Source organism: Poecilia mexicana, unplaced genomic scaffold (assembly GCF_051168715.1).
Source record: "Poecilia mexicana isolate PSO_F unplaced genomic scaffold, ASM5116871v1 scaffold_15, whole genome shotgun sequence".
In the NCBI taxonomy this organism is placed as follows: Eukaryota; Metazoa; Chordata; class Actinopteri; order Cyprinodontiformes; family Poeciliidae; genus Poecilia; species Poecilia mexicana.
In genome coordinates, this window is record NW_028263384.1 from 5,674,416 (window position 1) to 5,685,130 (window position 10,715).

The 10,715-nt window shown below is 37.8% G+C and overlaps 1 long non-coding RNA gene across 1 annotated transcript; it reads left to right on the forward strand.

The window, feature by feature from the left end:
• The first annotated feature begins 9,407 nt into the window (after positions 1-9,407).
• LOC148155273 (uncharacterized) lies at positions 9,408-10,715 on the forward strand. The gene is made up of 3 exons (XR_015765358.1): positions 9,408-9,714; positions 10,215-10,272; positions 10,501-10,715. It is a non-coding gene; the product is annotated as an uncharacterized LOC148155273 (long non-coding RNA).

Genomic DNA, 10,715 nt, shown 5'->3' on the forward strand with positions numbered 1-10,715 from the left:
ACACAGAATAAAGATGTATTTTTTTCTACTTTTAATTTTATTTTTTCTAACCTGTTTCTTCATCCAAAAGGACAAACGCACACATTTGCAACTCAAATGTCTTGTTTTGTTTTTTTCATTATTTCTGAGCTGATCATTTTTTGGGAGTGGCCACAGTTAGTGTCCAAGATTGAATCCTGTTTTTCAGTAACAGGGACCAAAATAATAAACATCTCCCATAACGCAAGTTGGAGAAACTCAGACATTCACATCAATAACACATTTAACACCCAACTTTGGTGAAGGATGGACATTCTTTGTTCCAGAACTTTACTGGTTCCTCTGGTTTACTTCTCCCTTTGGAGAGTCCATGTTTTTTTATGCCTTCTGTACCCTGAATGTTCTCATGAAAAAGCTGAGTACATTTTCCAAACTGCAAGTCAAGAAAATCTAACATTGTTTGAAAACTTTCTAAATAAACAATCTACAAAAAAAGATTAAAATTTTGTCTTTCTGTCTGTCCTGTTGATTTAAACAATAGAACATGTTATTTAAACTAATATTTTGTTTTTAATGAACATTACAGTTTTGTTTGTTCAAAAACTGGAAAAGTTTTATAAACTTGTGGGCAACAAGGTTTGGTTTAGTTTTTTAATGTAGTATCATACCCAGTTCTAAAACCAGTTAGTAACACTGTTACCTGGCCTTGCGAGAAAGTCCTGGGTTCAAGTCCTAGCCTCGGGTCTTCCTTCACGGAATATATATGTCTTCTCTGTGCATGTGGGTACTCTCCAGGTATAAATTATCTTTAGATATGAGTGTGTCTATGTGTGGTTGCTTGTCCTATAATGGACTGGCAAACTGCTCAGGGTGTATCTCATCTCTTCCCCGTTGACTGCTGGAGACAGACAACAGCTCCTCTTGTGACCCTGCAGGGGGTTAGTGGATGGATTTAAGAACAACTTCCATCAGCCAAAGTGTGACACACAAAACAACAAATTGCAACAATTCAAACAAAAAACAACAATTACAATGGAATGAACCATATGTCTCAGTTGGCTGGAATCTGAGAGGACAGGAAGAAGACCCAGATGAACGCTGATGGTGTCGACAAGGAATACACAACAGGACGAAGCAAAACCACAAAGGCAGTGACAGCAGTGAAAAACAATATCAGCCAACCTTAAATGTTAAAAGGTGCTCAGTGCATTCTGTCTTTCAGCAGGTAAGACCTACAGCAGTAGACCACTTGTCTAAGCTTGGACAAAGAGCTTCATGAAACAGGAAAGTTCAAGGTTAGCCTTTAAAAACTGTACTACTGACCAAAAGTGCTGCATTTAACAAATGACCTCCCTGACTAAACTAGAATTTATCTTGTGAGTTTTTGTATTTTGAGCTGAAAGAACCTGATTGGCAAGTCATTGGCATGAGAATATTAATCTGCTGACTGTCATTTTAAACAGAGTGAATGTCAGCTCCAACCTGTGCTCTCTCATTGTCCATGTGTGAGTTGATGTATAAGAAAACAATAAGGAAATGTCATAATGAACATTATTGTGATGTTTTGATTTTGATTAATCACTATTGACTGGACTATAAGTGTGAATCCTTGACTCTTATGTACCAAAGATTCTGTGGAGCAGATAATTTCTGGGTTGGGGACGTAACAGTCTCCAGGATCAAGGATCTCTCCCTTAACAGAGGTCTATGAGAGCAGCTTAACCAATTGTATGATAAGACTATGCAGATAACCTAAAACAGAAGAGGGGTGAGGAGCACATTATATGTCCTGTGAGAAAATTTTAATTTTGTGGATAACATGAAATATAGCAGGAAGCTTGCCTTCTTTCTCTGTCAAACAAGTTTAAACGAGATCCAGGAAAAAAACAGTTTCCACCCACTTTTGCTAATTTTCCTCACCACCCATGTTTATCTAATGGATAATGTTGGCTGTGGGGCATATTGCAGAACATCAGCTTATTCAATCTTGCTGTTGAAAACATTCAGGTTTATCTTCGGTTTTCAGTCCTAATCAGAAGAACATGCTCAGTGAGTGGCAACATAAACACAGTAGGTGGAAGAGTACAACTTTAAAGCTGTAGAGTTGTTTTTTGCCTCTTGGAGAAATCTACACCTTTTAACAATAAAGGCAGATTTATTACATATTAGTGCTGGTGATAATTTGTTGGTTAAGGTTGTTTGTTGTCCAAGTTGCTCTGCGATTTCAAAGGCAGAGCAACTTCTTCAAATTTTTAACAAATCATTCAGCCAATATTTTTTAATTACAGAGCAATAAGTAAACCTTTCTTTCATTTTAGTAATTTACTGAACAAATCCAGCTTTATTATTAAAAGGTGTAGATTTCTCCAAGAGGCAAAAAACAACTCTACCGCTTTGAAGTTGTACTCTTCCACCTGCTGAGTTCATTTTGCCATTCACTGAGCATGTACTTCTAATTAGGATTAAAAATCGAAGATAAACCTGAATTTTTTCAACAACAAGATTGAACAAGCTGGTGTTCTGGAATATCCCCCACAGCCAACAGTATCAGATAAACAGATGGGTGGTGAGGAAAATTAGCGAAAATGTGTGGAAACCTTTTTTTTTCTGGATCTTGTTTGAACTTGTTTGACAGAGAAAGAAGGCGAGTTTCCTGCTATATTTCATGTTATCCACAAAATAAAAATTTTCTCACAGGACATGTTATGGAAAATTTTATAATGTGCTCCTCACCCCTCTTCTGTTTTAGGTTATCTGCATAGCCTTATACAATTGGTCAAGCTGCTCTCACATAAACCTCTACAGTGTTAAGGGAAAGATTCTTGTTCCTGTCGACTGTTACTTCCCCAACCCAGAAATTATCTGCCTTCTTTAGCATTAAAGAACAACCCTCTTTCATTAGCAACAGACAAATGGCAAAACCATCTATGTTGGGCTCCACAGAAACCTTGGTATATAAGAGTCAAGGATTCACACTTATAGTCCAGTCAAGTCTCTCTTCTCTGACCAGAACCTATAAAAGGAAGCTAGAATCCACTGTTAGTCAGAGCAGACTTGACAGACTCCCTTGACTGTATTCCTGTTCTCACCTTGCAAGGTTTTAATAAGTGTCTTATTGCTTCTAATCCAGACTTGTTAAAGTTATTTTTTCCACAACAAATTTGACATTGCTGACAGGATAACACATTTGGCTGCTGAGAACTGGACGACCAGTGTGTGAGCTTGCCTGGAATTATCCAACCTCACATAGCCTACAGTGCAGGACTCTACATCTCTGAGGAGATGTGGAGCCCATCTCCCTGATGTGGGGAGCCCATCACAGAGATGATATAATGGGCTCCACACATAAGCATGCCATCTTCATCACGTTAAGATGCCTAAATGCATTGACATCTAAATGTAACATCTGTTTGGCTGCCTTCTTTAGCATTAAAGAACACTGTTTGACACTTACAAGCAGTATGCCTAATAAAGTGGCTGGTGAGTGGATTTATGTGCATTCGGTTGAACATGATAAGCATTTTGGAACTCATCCTGAAATTAAATGCCTAAAGGTCTAACAGAAATGTTCTTTGCAGGCATAACCTGACAGCACAAAATGAACTGACAGTGTGTGAACATCAATCATATTTTGAGCTGTTATATAAGAAACCAATCTGCAATAATAGCAGAAGCGCTGCCACCAGTAATACAGGTGCTGGTCATAAAATTAGAATATTGTGATAAAGTTCATTATTTTCCATAATGTCATGATAAAAATTAAATTGTCATATATTTTAGATTCATTGCACACCAACTGAAATATTTCAGGTCTTTTATTGTTTTAATTTTGATGATTTTGGCAAACAGCTCATGAAAACCCAAAATCCCTGTCTCAAAAATTAGAATATTATGAAAAGGTTCTCTGAACGAGCAATAAAAATAATCATCTGAATCAACAAAGTAACTCTAAACACCTGAAAAAGATTCCTGAGGCCTTTAAAAACTCCCAACCTGGTTCATTACTCAAAACCGCAGTCATGGGTCAGACTGCTGACCTGACTGCTGTCCAGAAGGCCATCACTGACATCCTCAAGCAAGAGGGTGAGAAACAGAAAGAAATTTCTGAACGAATCGGCTGTTTGCAGAGTGTTATATCAAGGCACCTCAGTGGGAAGTCAGTAGGAAGGAAAAAGTGTGGCAGAAAACGCTGCACAACGAGAAGAGGTGACCGGACCCTGAGGAAGATTGTGGAGAAAGGCACACACAGATCCAGAATCTGGATCTGTGTGTGCCTTTGTTTGAAATACAGACACGCACACATGTGTATGTGGAATGTACCTCTGTATGCTTGTTCATGCAGAAAGGCCTCAGTCCTTGCATCCCTATACTTCTGTAAATAGAATATTCATGTCAATGATGACTTGATGTAAACACTTCACTGTTACATAACAATTTATTTCTATTTAACTCACATTTCAGCCACAAAAATGTATGAACGCAAAGCAAATGGAAAACTTGTAGTTTATTTCATTATTAAGGTTTTTTCATTGCATATTTTTCAAATTTGGAGTTTTGACAGAGAAGAATGTGATCCACCAGTCAACCTAAACATTAGCCTTTATTAATGTAGGTATGAATGGTGTTTATGTTGTTATCCTAACATCTGTTCTGATTAGCCTCTTTAAATAAAACCACAGAGAAAAACACATTCCATGACATGTCAGTCATGACAAGACTCGTTCAACACAAAAACACTTTGATGCTATTATTTCAGATTAGATCTGTTTTGGCCAGTTATGGTTTGAGATAATTTGACTTGTGCAATCTCTTTGGAAACAACTTGAAGTTATTTATCACTTACGCCTTGCTAACAGAGAGCTGTTTTTCAGTGAAACTGTAACATTTTGGCTGTGATCCAGCCTCTTGTCTCTCTTTACACATCTCCAGTAATTAGAATTTTGACACGGCACTCTTTGAAACCCGGTCGCATAGGGAAACATTTCGGGAACACTCCTCAGGCCCCTCCAGGTGTGAAGAACTCTGCAGGTGTGAAAGTGCATGAGCACAGAGCTGCACGGTTTATTCTAGACATGCATGGACAAGCAAACAAATAAAAAAAACAAAAAAAACAAGTCAAAATCAATAGTATTGTGCTCTGTGTGCTACTTAACCTGTTCAGTTTAACAACTTCTGATATGAAAGATGCACTCACTGGCCACTTTATTAGGTACCCTTACAAAAAAATCTCATGAATGTCATGTGAAAGTCACATGTGATCGAATTTTGACATGTAAATGATGTGTGAATGATGTGAATCACATGTGAAAGCACACATGTACGTGTGATTTTGGAACGTTTCATGGTAAAATCACATGTGATTGACGTGATCACATGTGAAAACATGTGATTTTCAAGGGATTTTTTTGTAAGGGTACACCTTGCTAGTACCTTGTTGGACCCCCTTTTGCCTCCAGAACTGCCTTAATCCTTCATGGCAGAGCTTCAACAAGGTACTGGAAACATTTCTCAGAGAATCTGGTTCATATTGACATGATAGCATCATGCAGTTGCTGCAGATTTGTCAGCTGCACATCCATGATGTGAATCTCCTGTTCCACCACATCCCAAAGGTGCTCTATTGGATTGAGAATTGGTGACTGTGGAGGCCATTCGAGTACAGGGAAGTTATTGTCGTGTCCAAGAAACCAGTCTGAGATGATCTGGCCTTTATTTAACAGCAAGTAACAGAAGCTCTGAGTTTCTGCCTCTGCCTGTCTTCAGTCTGTATGACCAAATAAGGAACCTAGATCCTGCACACATATATGCTGAGGTCACACACTTAATATTCCTGCAGCAGCTTCCCCAGATTGGTTTCACTCAGAGATAAGAAGGGAGGCACCAATTGTTATTCCTTTTAAACTGCAACCACACATACTGCATTAGATTACAAAGTGCTTCACATAGAGGAGAGATGGGGACCATTTGGTTCACAGTTTGGTGTGCTTTATTCTTGAATGTTCAGGTAAGATTTTTCTTCTGCAATCTGCTTTTGTGTTTTCTATTATAAACATGATCTGGATAATCTATAACAGATTCAGGATCTGTTTCCTCAAAAGTAATACCTAAAACTGTGAATTGTGGGTTTTTTTTGGTTCTGGCTCACAAATACTTCTGAAAAAATACACTCATAGAAATAAAGTTAGAGCATGTATTAGTCTGAGGTTCCTCTCATTTAGTTTTGGCTCATCTATTGAGTTCTTTGAGACATGTTTGTCTAAACCAGCAGCCTACTGTTTACACTCTTTTGGATCTTGCACAATGGCTCTTACCAATGTTAGCAAAAATTGTAATGTTTTCAAATATAGTTAAAAAAAGGCAGTTTTAGTTTTTCAGTTTGGAATAATTGCACTAAATCTCCATAAAATAATGACACTTTGCATTTAAATCTATTTTTCTTGTCATTAGGCAGAAACTGTGGACATTTTTAAACATGCTTTTCCACACATATCAAAATCCCACAGAAAAAAATATATCCATCTTCTTTTGGCAAAAGTTTTTTTTTCTTTTATTTAAACCCATAGAAAAATTATAAAATTATTTTTTAAAAGTTAAAATAAATGTCCTATAGAAGATATTTATCAACATTTTCAAACTGTCTTTTTTCCAAAAAGTCAGGTAACATTTGCTCTTCTGAACAAATTGGAGTTATCTGGTCTGAGCCTGAGGCAAAACTAACATTTTGTAGTTAAAATGTTGCAGAAACTGTGGAAACTCTAAAACAGCACATGAATACACAATGAATACAAAAAAGCACCGACTGCAAAGTCTTGGCAGTCTAAACATTAACTACCTTTGATTCAAAGCGGACATGTTCATGCGAAATTAACAGTTTTCAATGACTGTCTCCCATTTGCACTTTTTTTCTTTCCCAGGCTTCTCCAGCAGGGCACACAGAAAACCAAATATGTGAACCAGGATTTGACCAAGAATCAGTTATTTTTAAGGTGACTAAAAAGCTTCTGAGGCCTGGGAAAAGGTGAGATCAACTGTGGACTATGTACTCTCACTGTGGGCCAGTTTTGATTCGGGGAGAATAGCAGTTATGTTCTGATTGGAAAGATTTGAGATTAATCTTAGATCCTGCATTATTTGTTAATGTCCCCTTTTGGACAGATACTGTTCTGTCATGATCTGTAGGTGTTTCTTTAGATTATGGGATACTTTGGGGATGCCATTGTGTTTCTTAATTTCTTTATTCTTTCTGTTTTCTTTGCATTTTTTAAACTGTTTCGCTAGTGTTATTCTTTAGTTTTTGTTTTGTAAGATGTTATGTGTCCTACTGAGTTCCCCCTTTGCATATTTTAGTATTACTAGTCACCTTCTCCCTTCCTAAATATCTCTGAGCTCTATATAGTCCTAAGAATTTTGGGACTAACCTGGTTTCTAGCCTACATCAAAATTTGACTCAGCCTCATTGTTTATTAATGGATTCTTTTGCTTCTGTTACCCAAGTATGTTTTTGTTTTTTTTCCATAGTCAAGTCAAGTTTATTTGTATAGCATATTTCAGCAACAAGGCAGTCCAGGTGCTTTACATGACAGAAAACATAATTCAGTGACCAATTATGAAACAAGCAATAAACCTTACTGTTAATGTTGACCCAGAGCCTCTAACTTCCTTTAATTTGATGATGATTTCATTCCACAACAACAATTCCTCCCAATGTCCTCTTTTCATTTGGATCGTCCTCAACCACACCACCTGACAAAAGAATATAGCCAGACCATGGTCACTGCAGAAAATACTTGCTGCATTTCCATTACAAATGTGCTCAAAACATTGTTAGGCGCCAAAAAAACACAGTTTTGCAGTTGCAAATGGATCTAAAAGTTGCAGGGTGGTAGATCCTTAGCACTGGATCTGAGTACCCCTTCTCTAAGCTGTATACAGCAGCTAAACCAGCACCTCCTGATGTCTCACCCACCAGATGACCCCCAAGCAGCTCACAGATGGGTCCCAGTTTTGACTTTCTGTGTTTTCAAATCTACTCCCTTCAGTTGCCTGCTTACATTCTTCCCCTGAGGTTCTTGGCCTTTTGGGTCCATGTTAAATGCTTAACCTGACACTAAACACTAACATCTGTCTAGTCATCTATGTGTTGAGTGTATGAGAGCGAAGGCATTAAAAGCATGGCTAGATGAATCTATGTCTAATGCACAGTGTTTTGAGCAGTTAAAATGAGATGACAAGCAAACATGGTTTCAGTCCATTTACTAACACAACTTCTATGAAAGCCTATTTGATTCTGAAATTCCAAACCTTTGAAGTGAAGAGCAAATATTTTTGCTTCTGCCTCAGTGAACTTCACCGACTGCCCAGGTGCCAGGTTGGTGATGTTCTTCACTTACGATCATGGTTTCTTCGTTGAGGATGATGGGACAGTAATGGTAAGCAGAGTTTCAACAATTAGAAAAATTAGAAGAAAGGGGTTAATTTTCCTTCATGGTATTAATGATTTCCTCCTCAAACAGCATGTGATATTTTGCTTCAACAATCATTAGTACTCAAAGCTCGCTGCAAATTTAGATCAAGTTTAGCTAATGTTGTTCTATCTGTATTTGTCCACAGCGCTCTCCTGAGGTACAGTTAGAAAACTTCAGGCACTTTAAGATGAAATTTGAGTCAAAACCTTGATTTTTTCAGTCTTTCTGTTGTAGATTTGCAGTTGCATATGAAATCATTTCTCTGTTTTGGATTAATCACCAACACACAGCAAATTCGGAAGTGTCAGATTTCCAGTGTATTTAAAAGTACAAGTGTTAATTCAACAACATGAGTTTTAGTGAGTGTTACTAAACTCACTAAAGAGTTCCAAAGAGTTAAACAAAAAGCAATCCAGTCCAGTGTTGATTTCTAAATTAACTCCAACAGTCTAACTCAACACTCATCTGGTGTTGATTTAGAAATCAACATGAGACAATTCCTGCCACAACTGTAACATATTTGTGACATCACATCAGAGAAGGAGCAATAGATAAGATGGGGGTTGCAGCAGCCCCCCAGTCTAGACCTACAGAGAGCACACATAGAAGGTAGAACATGCTGTCAGGGATCTAAACTTTCTATATAACATCTAATAAGAAGTGGAAAGGAACCCCAGTAGTTTTTATAGTAGGGTGCCCCATTGTTGACTCATGGTTGCTAAAAACCTTACCAGACTGACTGATTTTAGTGACATAGTGAGTGTAAAATATTGAATAAAATGTTGTGCCACATGACTGGCTTTATTTTCACTCTTATATTTAACTTTATGACACACAAAACTACAAATGAATCGCCCTTATTTTCTCCAGGTGCATTCTGGATAAAGCTTGTCACTAACGTCATCATCAGTCACTTGGCAACAAATGGCAAACTAGCTAGAGCATTTCTACGGACTGTTTTTAATTTGTGTTGATTCAACATTAGTGACCAGTAGCCTGATGTTTCTGTTCTTCTCTTGGTTTGTTGTACTTCATGTCAGATGGATTTCAAAATGACTTAGTCGCAATCTCTGGTGATGAAACTTGTTAGCTCCGCTGTTGCGTGCATGTCCATGTTGTAAGGTTAAGTTATCATGAGCTTTATTATTTGGACTCGGTCATTAGCCCCGCCCCCCCGGCCGACGCCGTCTTGTTCCGCCATTGGGTCACATGTTTGCCTGAGGAGCGGAGGCAGCAATATGACGTCTTGTCTGGAGCTTATTATAACAAGGTAAGTTCCATGTTCAAATGATCATGTTTTTGACTATTTTTTGTGGAGGCATTATTTTTCCGTTTACACAAGAGTATGATTCATATACACAGTTCGCTTAACGTACATTTATTTGTTTGGATATCACGGTATATACGACAGTTTATTGTCGTAACCAAACATTGAAACTGTCAGGAAAATCTGGATGCCATTTGAATTGGCATTATTTAGCTGCGGAGGTCGTTTTCTTTAAGTTTTTGGCTGTAGACTGCAAAATGGGGGAGTGGCTGTGCTGGACCATTGGCTTGATCTAAGCCACAGGTGTCAAACTCCAGTCCCGGAGGACCACTGTCCTGCAACATTTAGATGTGCCACTGCTGCACCACACCTGAATACAATAATTAGGTGATTAGCAGGACTCTGGAGTATATACACAGTGAGGAGGCAATTGAGCCATTTGACTCTGGTGTTTTGTACCTGTGGCACACCTAAAAACTAACAAAATGTATTCTCTTTGTTAGTGTGTCATGTTGGTGACTGAAGCCTGTTATGATGACTCCAACACATTTCTTCAGACAGGTTGGCACAACTTTTAATGCTGTCCAAAATTTTTCTATAAGCAGACTAATTTTTTTAGTAAATATTTCTGACTCATTTATGCTTTATCTTGTAAATCAGGTGGGCAGAGTAATTTGAATGAATATGATGGTGGCACACACAGGTGTGTCTGATTAGTTTTGCTCACACTTCTTTTTAAAATATTTATTTATTATCCTAATGTTTCTGCTGTATTGTTTTTCCTTCCAGGCTGGAAGTCTTCCTCCTTCATGTTGGCGAATACAAGAGCAGTAACAAAGACACTTCACCATCAGTGATCACAAGACCATCCATGGCCGCTTCCAATGAACTTTCAAAGCACACTTCACCTTCAGTGCAAAGTACCATGAATGTATAACCTTTGTTGTATATTGCTGTCAGTGCTGTTTCATGTTTTGAAATAAAAGTAAATTATATTCTGCGAA